Consider the following 14,494-nt stretch of genomic DNA (forward strand, 5'->3'; position numbering starts at 1 on the left):
GGAGTTGCAGCTAGCCTGTTCCGGCATCAAGTAAGAAGCACTATGCATACGAAGCACAAAGCGCTCCATTTTTTAGCCGCCTGGCTTTTAGCACGCGTAACTGGATCACGCTTACAACGCGGCAAAAAGAAATGTCTAAACGTTACAGCAGAGCATTTTCCTTGGCTTCACTTCCGCAAAACGTATTCGCTCGACATAGTATACGAGTATGCTGGTATTGCAAGCGATATGCAAAGCATGCGCCTTCAAATCGAGTTTCGATCTAACCAGAGCACCTCGCATGCACTACCGGTTCCCCGTTCATTCGTAGCCATCGGTGCGGAAATTGTGTTGCACGCCGTGGGTAGGAAAAGTTCACGTTAGTGAAGCACTTTCCTAAAGAGCGAACGTGGCTGATACATCGAAGCACAATTTACAAGCGGAAACGATGACTTCCTCATCAGTGTTAGCAAATTACGCTACGCAGTGTAAAGAACAATTTATTCCTTCGAACTTTCTGATTATGAAGTTTGTGTGTACAGGGCAGCCAGTGCTCAATCGGGCAGCGTTAATTGGAGACCAGCGGAATAGGCCTTTATGCTGAAGTGGACGCAGTTAAGCGGATGATGATTAGCCTATACCTTGAGCCAAGTGGCGCCTTCTTCAGTCACTGTTGATTTTGGGCAGGGTAAGATTATGTAGCAAAGAGTTCTCCATAGCTGAAGTCTGAAAAGGTCAATAAAAAAACGTATATTTTTTGGGGTATTATTTCTTGGTTCTTAGATGGAGACTGCAATTTGCGAAACACGGGTATTCAGCTCCACACAGCTGTTCGCATCTGAGCTGCAAATGGAGAAGTTGTGCTTGATATTGTCACGAGGACAGGATTTTATGGGAAACGGTAACGGGGCAGAGACACACAGTCAAGGCAGGGGTTCACGGGAAATGGTGACACAGAGACAAGAATCCACAATCGTAGCTAGAAGAAGCGCACGAGAATCTACAACTCCTTCGTCTTTTAAGCACTAGCTCAAACCCCCAGGTGGCAACATGATCAGTTCCAGATCAATCGACGTGCGGTACATTTACGCTCGGACGCTAGCAATGACTTCAAGATGCGAATATATATAATCGAAGTTATTTCATACCTCATACCTCGCTTATGTTCAGCTGTGACACAATGTCGCCTGCCGACGGCCTGCGTCGATATTGGCGCATCACCTGCTCGTCAAGACCTTGAATGACTTGTTAGTTGAACTAGAGTTTTAACACGAGCATTTGTTCCCTTCCACCTTTGTGAGTTCTGCTTCAATGCCGCAAACACTGTTGTGAATAATCGCACAACGCACAAAGAAAGACGCTGCGCTACGTAGCGCGTGTGTCGTCTACCACTCTTCTCTGCCCACTTTTGCGCTGTGCAACTATGAACGCGCCCCAACTGATCTAATTTTCTCGTCCTCCATCGCAGACAAACCGCCGCTTTAGCTCGGGAGAGCCAAGCTGACACAATCATCCTACGCCCCTTAATGACCTGTCGCTCAAATCATAAGGTAGAATATATGATACGCGATCGGCACATGATCCCAAATTGTCATGGCCGTGTCAGTATCGTAATCATAGTTGTCATTCATACTACATCCATCACGGTATAGTGTCCACGTTCTCGAATAAGCTCCCTCCAGTACCAGCCATGGTCCGGCCAATCTGTATGCGTGCACGTTGTAACGCCATGACAGAAAGTTACGCCACCCTTGCATCTCTACGTGCCGCCTCGTTGACGCTGACATCTCACTCGCGCGAACCTGGCAGAGGAAAAGCTAATGCCAATATCGCTGGTGGCGAGTATGATGGCTTCTTTGTGCCAGAACTCAGCTACCAATGTCATTGCTAGGTGCTCTGATAGAGACCGGACCGAAGATTCGCACTAAATTATGAACGTGGGTTCTTTGTAGAACCCTAATGAGTCTGAATAAACATGCCCCTGACAGAGCTGCAGGGATTCCTCGACACCACGCTTAAGGTTTGGACGCTGAAGCCCCCAACGTAATGCGGCGGCAGCGCCGTCTCCTTCCTTCGTGAGGCGGAGTAGCGAGAGGAGTATGCGGTGGGTCTATGTACTACATAGGGAAAGACAGCTCGCAAAGTGCAGGCGCACGACTTCGCGTTTTCTTTCGCGTGTCGCATCTCATTTGGGCATCAGGAAAGGCGTGCATCCTCAGTCGCAGACTAGAAAAGGAAAAAGCTGGTGGCTAGAAGAATGAGAGAGGCCTGGGGCAGCTGGCAGAATTGAAGAACACCGACAAGAGCGGCGACGGGGCTCAACCACCGAACGTGCTCATAAGACTGCGCTCTAAAAGAAATGAAAACTAGGGCTGCTTTTATGCTTCTTGGAAGGAGTCTTTTCGTTGCTCAAAGGGTGTATTTTTACATTTAAACCTCCGTAATATGCCGTAATACAAGCACGCATTTTCCAGGTGGTGAAAAGAAGCGTTGAGAGAGCAGCGGCTTGTTTTCAAAGTGTGACGTGTCATCTGTGAGCTGGGATATCCAAGAATCTGACGTGTGTTGAGCTATGTAGTTCCCTCGTGCCTGGTTCGTGCCAGGATCGAAGTATATCTCACTTGTCACCAGACCAGCAAGAAAAGTGTGCCTCAAGAGGTGGGTGAATAGAGGAGTAATAAAATTGTCAGCTCAATACGGAGCTTTAAAGAGCATAGAATGCTATTTTATATTTCTATCAGTTCTTTCAGACATTACGTATCAACGCCCGCCATCGCAGGTAGGCTGACAGTTGCCGTGTTAGAAGGTGACACTTTATTCCTTGATTCTCCTTCCAGTAGCAACCAAATTTATTTCACTACTTTTAAGAAGGAAAGAATAGCGATCGCAGACATTCTTACACAGAAGTTCCTTTAAAAAATTAAAGGCTCTGATGAAGTGCCAAAAAGCAGTCGTAAACAGTCAGTGACGGAAGTGAAGTAACAAAAATGTAAATAGCGAAATAACTCCATGGCACCATATGGATCAAGTTTTATGCATAAACCGTTTCTCGGAAGGCTTGAGTTTCTCGCATGCCTTTTTCTGTGAGTCTTTCGTGCACTATTTCTTCACACGTTTTCGTGGTCTTGCACTAAAATAAATTTTTACAGTGGTGCCAAGTAAATTGTTTGCTCGCTTAATTTAGCAGATTTTTACGCAGTTTAGCGGACAATGATCTCGCATTGCGGGAGGTGGTATATTTAACAGGTTTTAGGCCCTGTTTCCGGATTTATTGGCAGTTTACGTGATCCCATAACTTTTTTTTTGGAGTAGTGCAAGTTATTTGAGACTATATTCATTTCTGCAAGAAAACGTTGCTCCAATCGCGCGACGTCACTGAGGTCTCAAAGTGGCGATTATTCGGGGACTGCCAATACACCTTCAATTGATTGACGTTTAAGAAATAGTGGCTGCAGGAACAGTTTTTGAGGAAACAATCACTGTTGATTTGGCTGCAATGGAAGAAGCCCAATCTCGCCAACAGGAACATCCGTGGGAGCACAACTTCATTCCGTGACGATGTGAACTATATAGTAGAAAAATGTTTCCCGCAGAAATCCTTTCTTCGAGCTGGGCGAGTTTCCTCTCTCCATACTGATGCTGCTCCGATAGAACGCCGAAGTTGGGCACGCGTTAAGTTACCTAAAATTATTCAATGTAAACACAGCACCTAATGTGAACTGAAATAACGAAATTTATCACAACTTGTTTAGCCGGACTCCAAAAGCAGAATGAATGCTGTTCAAGCTACGAATTACTTGCAAACATAATTCAAACGACCGACACGATATTAATCTGCTCGTTAGCAGCAGTAAAGTAATCTCGCCTAGAATGAACCATACGAGGGGACAATCATTTGCAGTATGCTAGGAAAACTAAGAAGGAACGGACGACGTCTTTCTGCGAGCGGAAGTACCCGTAGAAAAGTTTGTAGCCAGGAGCGAAACACGTCTCTTTGCAGCTTTAAGTTAGACCTAAAGTCAAAGGCAGTTTATTTCTGAGAAGTGTTCAAAGGTTGAAGTTGTCAAGAAGCAAAAAAGAAAGAAAAAAGGAATTTTCAATATAATTTAAATATTGGTTATCCTGTTTAAAGGATAAACAACAAAATAAATGCGTAAGAATTAACGTTTTCATACAGATAGTTACTTTAGCGGGCTTTCGTGCCCTTTAGTAGGTCTTGGGGCTTCCTGTTGCGGTTTTTTTTTTTTTTTAAATTGACAACACTGGAAACGTAATGGGAGCCAATTTTGTAAATGGCAGCTTCGAACTTCGACGAAAAAAAAAAAATAACGAGTGCCAGGTAACACGGAAGAAACTCAACATGGCCGCCTTAGGAGAAACTCAAGCTGTCATCGGCTAAGAAACGGTGGAAGGATTTAGAAAAATAAAAACTGTCATGAGGCGAGGGAAACCCAGGAAACGTATGACAGTAAAGGAAGCCAAAGATGCGACTTGCCAGAATTGAGATAGCCTATAGAACCACTCCTCCTTACAAGTTGCGTGAAAATGATGGGGCTAACCCTCACAAAAAAAAAAAAAACAACAACAACGTGAAACATATCGCAGAAAAATTCTGTGTCGACGTGAGCTGATGTAAGAAACCTTGTTGCAGAGTTATATAAAAAACGTCCAGGATACCCAGGTGCCGAAGATGAAAGAGCGCCTTGAAGCATATTTTCTGAAAGTTGTAAACAATGAGGCAGCACCATGAAACGCTGTCGGCATAGAAATATTGTGCCGCCTTGGACGGAAATAAGACGGCTTATTTCACAGTTTTAATACATAAAGATACAAAGCGTTGTACCGGTGGGCGTAAAATGTGCGATATGAAGACGGCCGAGAGAGAGAAAGAAAGAGAGAGAAGGCAGAGAGGTTAACCAGGAAAGCTTCCGGTTTTCTACCCTGCACTGGGGAAGGGGAACGAGGAGTTTAAAGGAGAAAGATAGAAGAGAATGATAGGAAAGGTAAGGCGGCGAGGAGCACAGTCACAGTTTCTCAATCAAGTTTGTGTCTCTCATAAAACACATAAGTGCTTTGAAGGCTTTGCCGTTAGACGCCTTCTGTGGCCATGGGCCGAGGATTTTCTCCGCTGTGAACGGACGGCTGTCAAGATGGTCCAGAACGGAACGCAGCGCATATCTTTCGCTTGAAAAAGCAGGGCACTCGCAAAGGAGATGCTGTGTGGTTTCTTCGCAGCCGCATCTTTCACAGTTAGGGTTATCCGCCATTCTCATCCCATAAGCGTATTTTTGAAGACGGCCGAGAAAAGCACGAACATCCATGAGAGAGCCCATACAACTCTCTTTCTACCCAGCAGTTACAGAGAGACCCTGTAAACAACATGACGGTTGCGATACACATCTCCCAATCAATAGCAGTTTTGCTAATGGAAGACTAGGGGCTATATGTTAACATTCTTTGAAATAGCAAGCTTATAAAATACGCGTTTGTTTCTCTTGATCTTTTTTTTTCTCGGATAGACAAGTTTTCCCCGAGAAACCTTCATATATACATCTGAAATATGACACACCTGTCGTGCCGATGTTGTTATCCCACTGCTTTAGATTTGCGTTTCTTTTTATGATTATGCTTCATCACATTTCAAGCAGAAATAAGAATCAACGGGCGAAATAGAAGGAAACAGGCCAGCGCAAGAACAAAAATTGCCTGCCAGCGCACATATAGTACATTTGCTTAAAGAAAACTCCCCCCCCCCCCCCCCCACCTCCTTTTCTTTTATCGCAACTGTCGCATGATTACACGTGGCGGAGATATATATATATATATATATATATATATATATATATATATATATATATATATATATATATATATACACGCATTTTGATGGCCTGTACCTTTTTGCTTTTCCGCCTATTGGAATCAGCAGGCTTGTTGCTTTGACTTCCAGGCGAGCTCAGACAGAATTCGAACGATTTTTTCTGCGCTAGCTTAACCCAGAGCTCCACCATCGGATCGATTGTTTGCTTTTAATTCGATGCCTCAGTGTTACGCGCACCCAATTTTATTTTTTTCGCCCCCCCGTAAATTCATCAAGTCCACCGCGGTGTCAGGATCTCCATCGCCGAAACGGGAAACTATTCCATCTGGAACGGAGGTCGCTTAAAATTTATCCAGAAGAAAAAACGAAAGAAAAAGAGCAACTAGAAAACGGGCTCAACAAAGTTTTGCCGTGAACTCTATTATTGAGACTTCGCGCTCATTCAAAAAAAAAAAAAAAAAAAAAACGAGGAAAAGAGCACGAAAAGAAACACGTCACATGAGCACGACACTAGACTGAGCAACGTTTCGTATCTATCTATTTTGCAGTCTTTAATTTGTCGCCCGGTATGAGTGCGCGTAGGACTTCTCTGCGCGGAGGTAATTTTGCCTTCGCTCTGCTCCCGTATTTACCTCTGCTGTCCTAGGAGGTCCTCACACTCAAGCCCGAATAGGCGAGCCAGTTTTTATTATTATATTTTCTTTCGTATTTTCTGTGCTGCCGACAACGTGCTATGATTCGCTGGTCTGAAAAGCCGCCTGAAAATGAAAGCCAGATTTAAGTAAAAGAAGATGACAAGGCTGTCTTTATTATCCAAGGTCACTCTTTTGCTCTGGTAGAAAGAGGTGAAATGAACACACACTCTGTAGTTTTGTTATGTTTCTAGTTGGTAATTTTACTTATATACACTTGTTAGCAAGAAATACAGAGGCGAGGTGTTTGCCATTTTAAGCATGAACGAGGTGACTGGAGCAACGCTAGACAATCTTAGGGGGCACGACATTTTGGCCCAATTTTTTTTTCTTTATTCAAGAAGAGAAGAGGACCGAGAGGAGTGAAATTTTTAGTACTGCGCCAACTAACTAACTAACTAACTAACTAACTAACTAACTAACTAACTAACTAACTAACTAACTAACTAACTAACTAACTAACTAACTAACTAACTAACTAACTAACTAACTAACTAACTAACTAACTAACTAACTAACTAACTAACTAACTAACTAACTAACTAACTAACTAACTAACTAACTAACTAACTAACTAACTAACTAACTAACTAACTAACTAACTAACTAACTAACTAACCAACTAACTAACCAACTAACTAACTAACCAACTAACTAACTAACTAACTAACTAACTAACCAACTAACTAACTAACTAACTAACTAACTAACTAACTAACTAACTAACTAACTAACTAACTAACTAACTAACTAACTAACCAACCAACTAACTAACTAACTAACTAACTAACTAACTAACTAACTAAATAACTAACCAATCAACTAACTAACTAACCAATCAACTAACTAACTAACCAATCAACTAACTAAATAACTAACTAACTAATTAACTAACTAACTAACTAACTAATTAACTAACTAACTAACTAACTAACTAATTAACTAACTACAAGCGCGGCTCTGTTAGTGTTGCCGACGAAGAGAAGCATCCCCGGAAGTGAAGCGGCGGGAGAAGAAGACTGAAGAACATGAAAGCATACGTGACCAAGAACTTGGCTGCCCTTAACGGACGACGTCGACAGCAAGACCACCAGTAAGGCACGTACATGAGCTGAGAGTACCTATTGCAGCATTAATGTAAAGGGGCAACCTGACGTCCCCTGTTACTTTCGTGGCATAAGGCAAAATAGATTGGTAAATATTTAACGAAAAAATAGCAAAGGTCAGTCTATAGGTAGATCATTATATTAATAAATCAGTCTCAACCGACAGAGAATTGTGCACTTTTTATAAACGTATAGTTTGCGCACACATTGGCTGGTGCAGACATGATCTCTCGATTCATACGGGGAGGCAGGAGGGGAGGGATATATCAGCCATTCCTTAGGCAGATCTGTCGATCAACCAGTCAACAAATAGGTCGATAAATCGACCTCTGAACAGCAGTCTGGTGCTAGAAGCATTACAGCTGCAACCAGTGGTACAAATTGTAACTAACACATGCTGTAGCACAGAATGTTTTCACTCAAAAACTTATATCAACAAATTGCAACTGGTCTGCCTTGTGTGATTAGATTGTATTGAACGCAGCAGACTGTGTACTCACAGGAAACAACGCAATTTAAGCACGAATGATTCGACAATTTCGGCATTCTCTTGAGACAAAAACATTGCGAAATTGGAAATCAATCCTCTTTCAACTTGGAATTCTTTGTTTGAATGTCCATGATTATTGGACCCACACTTCTCGCTTAACCATTCTTTCACTCCTATGTGCCGTAACGTATATAGATTTCACCTCAAATCGCTATCATCGGCGTACAGCCTCGGACAATGCTGCAGGAACTCTAAATCAGCTCAACAACAACAAAAAAGAAATACAAAGAGTTTCCTATAGAAGGTTATTTCAAAACTGAGAAATGTTGAAATGAGAACAACCGATCCCGACGAACTGTCGCCGGATTTACGAAATGGGTTTCCTCGATCGTTTGGTCTATTTTTCTCTTTCACTGAAAGTGGCGATAAAGACGGATTTGGCCGTCTCGCTCATAAGCTGGAATCGCCGATAAAACTTTCACGCCTGGGGTTTCGGAAACGGGCGTAACAGCTTTACTTCTCTCCAGCAGGTTATTATTCTGTATCGCTGTCCGTGAGGCTTTATTACTACTAAGGATACCGCTCTACGGTCCCGATTCGCCGACTGCGCAAAGTATAGCACTCTCCTCAACAGCAGCTTAAGTGCGTGCGCTTAAGAACCGGAGATGGCATCAACTCACGGCCACCGAAAGAACTTCCATCTCACACCCAGAAACATCACGTTCGAACTCCCACAGGGACTGGAGGGCTTCCTTTGATGCCAGTGATGAAAGGGCTCGCTCACTTTTCTCACAGACTTAATTATTTATTAAGATATCTATTTCAACTAGGCTTCATACGAGGAACCTGATATATAATTTCTTTTTTTTTTAATCTAGACGGGGCGTCGTGTTAATAAATTAGCACAGCGCTCTCCTGATTGCATTATTAATTCAGACCGAGGAAAGGCGTTAGCTGTGACGTACGCACTCTTCGGAGGGATGGTGTCTCTTAAGAGCATTCTTTCTTAGATGGAACTCTGCTTGAAAGCCCGCGAGTTAAGCGAGAGCTCGGCAGTTGTTTACCAGAATGCTAGCGCTTCTTTTAAGAAACTCAGCGGCGTGTCATGAAAAGAAATATCGCAAACAGGTATCCTAATATCTAAGCAGGGCTTATTCCACAGAATACGCTGTTTGCGACAAAGACGTCGCCATGTCGAGCGCACCTCCACATGCAACGTTTACTGTTGATGCTATTGGGTGCCAGCTAGTAAGAAAAAAGGTGTGTGAACGCTGTGAAGTCGCTTTGATAAGCGACAGTTGTTGCTTTGCCCTGACACTATCCCTGCCGCGTGTGGAAAGTAGGGAGGTTTAACAGAGAAATTCGAAATAAAAAGTTCCCCATTTCCCTATACTACCTCTGTAATCTTCCTGTAGGTTAAAGCGAATACCGTGTTGTAACCGATACTCAATTCTTTAAAGAGAGATTGTGTAGTTCGCTTCGGCTTTATCTTGATTGATTGATTTATAGGAAGGGACACCCTTGACAACATATTCAGCCATGGAGGAAGGAGTTCGGGAAAGGAAAGATACTGTCTCTGTCTGACTGTAGTGGACAACTAAACATCGCTTGAAGGGAGGGGGGGGGGCAACAGTTCGAAAATGGGAGAGTCACCTAGTGATGGACTAAATTCGCAAATATCAGAACGTTAAAAGATGGCTCTTCACTGGCTGACTCCCGAGAACCAGCCAACCAAGAACTTTTTTCGGATATGTCTGGTTATAAAGGTTCGGTCACTGACTGGCTCAAGCCAGCTCTATAAGTGCATGCGTGCCTCTACTCTTTGCACAGTTTTACTTGAGGAAGCGTAGCTGTATTAAACCACTCACCAGTACTGAAATAATAAACCTAAGCCAATGTGTATGCAATTCTTTCCTTTCACTGCTTACACTTAGGCCACACAGAAGTACGTTCTTTATAACTGAGACTAAAGAAAGACTGCGTTTACAACTTGCAAACCCATTTCCATCCGTTTATATTGTGTTACGCTGGCCGTGCCATTGATGAGGCCTTTATTTTATGTTTGTATTTGTTCCTCGGCTTGAAATAGAGCGTGTCTACTCTGACCGGGAATATTTAATGCAAGTGCATCTTTACGCAGTCGAAATGCGCATTTGTGGCGTTCGCTTGCGTTGATTTATTTTGCTCCGATTTCTTGGACGAAATTTTGTGGCGCCTCTATCTGCATATTTCACCAAAGCCGCTATCAAATCGCATTTGTTTTTTAACACACCCTGATATCCTTGCACAAGTTAGTCCTATTGCATGTATTTCGATGTATACCTCGCTGTGACAGTTGATTTTATTTCCCGCTCCTATGGTTCAGTTTTATTTTATTACTCATACGTAGGGTACGTCGGTTATGCATTTGCGAGTAATAGCTTGAATTTAGAAAAGGGAAAAATGTAAGTTTGTGTTTACTTCTTGATGGCCTTCACCTTTTTCCCTCAATCCGAGATACGAATAAGGAGCCGTAATACGAATGCTTTATCCAAAGTATTAAACAACATGCTAGTACGCCAAATGACGGCGGGGGCAAATTAAGGAAATGTCTGACCCTAATTAATCACATAACTCGATTCTGGAGAGCTAACACACAGGGTCGAGAAATACTTAGTCCCGCGCTACCTCCGGCTATAGTTTCTGCGCTAAGTCAACGAAGCGGAATCCTACTCACCGCTCATAAAATATCAATAAAAAATTAATGCGCAGCAAGGACCGTCACTCTCTAAGAACCTTTTTAAAATGCGACATAATAACTTGTATCGGGAAGTGATATGCGCAACGCTCTGCTTAGCGTACACTTGTATTCACTATTCTTGAGCGCATAGCATCAAAAACAATCAGTGTATAACGAAGAGTATTATTCTTTCATTCAGACACAGGTGATGCCCGTGGAAAGAGGTTACCTGACAACGTCTAATCTACGCATTAAACGTGGGAACAGATTGTAGGCAACGACATGCTAATGAGGGTAACGATACAGCAAATGTCGTGGTGCAATAAGCGACTAGGCGGTAGTAAGTACCGCAGTAAGCAAGGCCCTAAACACCACTCACGTGATTGAGTACAGAGATTCGCAGCAACAATAGCTAACATTAAGTAATGCAGTAATCGAGATCCATGCGTCTATCAGCAGGAAATATAACGAGGAAAAAGGAGGCATATTCACACAGAAGAAAAAAGGGAATCGTTTATAAACCATTTTCTTCGACTGCAAGATAACCGTAAATTTTGCCCTGAATTAAGCACGGCATATGGATATTCATAATCTGTTGTTACAGAGAGTAATTGGGTTCTTCTCGTTAGCATCGCGCGTTCACCATAGGTCCGCCTTCTTTCAGCCTTGAAGGGACTGCCGGACTGCCGGAGATATGTTCAAAAATATTAGCATATTCTGGTAGATCCTGCAACTTGGTGGCTATATCGAGGGGAGAACGCGGGATTTAAACAGGAATCTATGTTTTAAATTGATCAGAAAAGTTAGGTTTTAGCAGATGGTTTTGCAATAACTTGTCATTTCGTAGCTAATAAATTTTGTCTGGAGCATCTGAACGGTATGTACTCCATTTGATGATATACCACAGCGTCATACTGACAGGTATTTGTGTTAACATCAACCTAAGGCAGCGTACGTTTTTTCTCAATAAATTATAGCTACCTTTGTTCTGTAATCTTCCTTAATTCGCTTCTAAACTGCGTTAAAAACAGAAAAGCGCTCAACCGAAGGTGCCGCCATAATTGTAGCGGTGATGTCATTAGCAGCGGCTCTATAACCAAAAATGGTCTTGGTATCTGCGGGTATTTCACCGGGTTTCTTTGGTTTATTCATTTATATTTCAGTCCATTTCAACATATATTTCGGCACTTTCAGTTATAGTTGTAACGAAATTTGTGCACCTTGGTTAAAGACACGTTCTGGGCTCGACTTAGCGGCGTGGCAGTCGTTCTGTTTACAGAGCTTCACAGAATTACAATACTAACTTTATATCGTGTCCACAATGTGAGTGTTCGCCAATCAGAAAACTAAACCATCAGGTGGAAAAATTAAGTTTCAAATGGTTCTGCCGTGTTTCTCAGCTCCGTATACTGGTATTTGTTAAACTGGGGATGGAGCTTTGCAATGAAGCGATAAATAAATCGTTAAAGATTCAGTAGACTGTCTCTTTATCCAACGGACCTTTGTGGCCTATGATTAACGTGCCCGTTTCTAGATTCGAAGGCGCTGAAGTCGGTTCCTACCCCGCCCAAATGAACTGAATTTTCATTTCAGTTTAATGGCTTTCCGTTTTGTTTACTGGGACGACTTGGAGAGCTTTGAGCTCAATCGAGTGTTATTGACCTGTTCCTAATTATATATAAAGCAGTGTGATTAGCATTGACCTTTAAATGTTTTTATACAGGCAGTTTGCAGCGGTGAAAAAGACAGGGGAGATCTTGTTCGATCACGAGGGTGCGCACTACATGATTGGGCTTATAGTCATACGTTCTTATAGCCGCCAAAGAAGACTAGACTGCATTATCTGTCACGGTCAACGATTTACGTCTCTAGTGTAAAATATAGTAATTTGATATCCTTTCTTTTGTTATTCACACTTTTATGCAGCATAGGTAAAGCTCTGTGGTAAGATAGGCTATGATGGGCGCCGTGCAGGAGCTTTTTGTTGGACTTTAGGTACGGTTCTATGAAGCCAAAGACATTGTGTTGATGAAAAAACCAAAAATAAAATCATTATTAAGAAGCTCTATATGGCTCAGAATACAGTCGGAGAGGGTATTTCTGTTGTCGGATTACTAGTGCCTGCACTTTTCAACGCATATATGTACGCCCGACCTCGGGGCCTCATATTTCGCCCTCTTACTGTGTGCAATGTCCTTGGGAGCTCGTCTGGACATCCAGCAATGGCAAGACCTCTAATGCGTTTCTGCATATGCCGCATCCTTGTTCGGCCCAGAGATTACGACAAGTGGAAAAGAATTTCCAGCAGTAGGGAGAAGGGCCCTGTTAAACATTTTCTTCCCGTTCTTTTTCTTTTTTTGAGCTGACTCCCTTGTTCGTGCGCAATGCGAATGATAGAGTGAATAGAATAAGTCGGCCGAAGCAATTTTTCCTTCGCGCGAAAGTTCATACATCACCGCGAAGAGTTGTGAGCGGTCCTCGCAGTGATAAAAAGCGGTGTATTTCTGGAATAGTGTAGGAAAAAAGAGCAAAAGAAACCCGAAGTTTTCTATGGGCAAAAAATAAAGGAGAGAAGGAATAAACAAAGAAGCGTATGTGCGAGTAGTGCATATGGGCGAATGCAAGTTGTCTGGAATTTCAACGTTCTCTGCATCGTACAACTTTTGCGCTGACGTCTGTTTGGCTTTCTTGCACTCTGACTAGCAATCTTTCTATTTTAATCCTTGCTCCTTTTTTGACTGTCGGTTATTTACTCTCTGAGCCAGAAATGCGAGAACAGATGTTCGCAATGAAATAAAATCTATATTTTTTCTTCTTCTCTGTTTTCTTCGCATTCCTGCGTGGATGCTCTACCGTTTATGGCGTCTGAGCATGGAGTCTACATACGAGCAACGGGTTCTGTTATTTGAGTTGCCGGAAAAACTTTACAGAATTCGTCCCACTCCGTTGCTTTGGAGAGCTGGGCATAACATCATACTCGGAATTCGGATTTAATAGTTCCTTCTGTAGTAACTTTTATTGGGCTTTAAGTGTATGTATTGCGTATACGTGTTTGCTTGTTATGTGTGCTCTTGGGCCTCATGTCGCGTAACCATCTTTCTAACGTGCCTCTGGTGCGCGGAAGACGGAGGGGGGGGGGGGGGGGGGTATTTCAGCGTCATACTTAAATACCCAACTTTAACCTCTTGTCAGCAAGCGCAATGGTCTATGTATGTCTCGTGATAGCTCGGTGCCTTCCCTATTGCATCGAAGACTTACATCAATACTCAAACTGAGGCTCCTAACGCTGCTACTTTCTGCGCGTAAATAGCTTAGCGCTGGATTTATGCGAGTGATGAGCTGATGCCAATTCTCTTGGCAATCGTGCCCAGTGCAGCATACCAAGATACTTTGTTGGGCGAGTTGGTACTTATTCATTATTGATATAAACAGCGCGAACACGAAAACAAGGGACAAGAAACAAGAAAGCCACAGTACATGCGCTGACTCACAACTAAGCCTAAGCCGTTTACTCCAAGGCCCAGAAAAAACAAACATGAAGAAAACGAAACAGTCACGTGAAAAACCCCTGGGTTCACCTGCTGCATAAAAATTACTTTAAAAAATCACTTAAAAAAGACACCTCTTTGCTTGAAAGAGCAAGAGACGGCTTGCTGACACACTTATTGTCCGTTGAAATAAAATACG

This window comes from Amblyomma maculatum, chromosome 5 (genome assembly GCF_055883805.1).
Source record: "Amblyomma maculatum isolate TAMU_Amacu chromosome 5, ASM5588380v1, whole genome shotgun sequence".
Classification (NCBI taxonomy): domain Eukaryota; kingdom Metazoa; phylum Arthropoda; class Arachnida; order Ixodida; family Ixodidae; genus Amblyomma; species Amblyomma maculatum.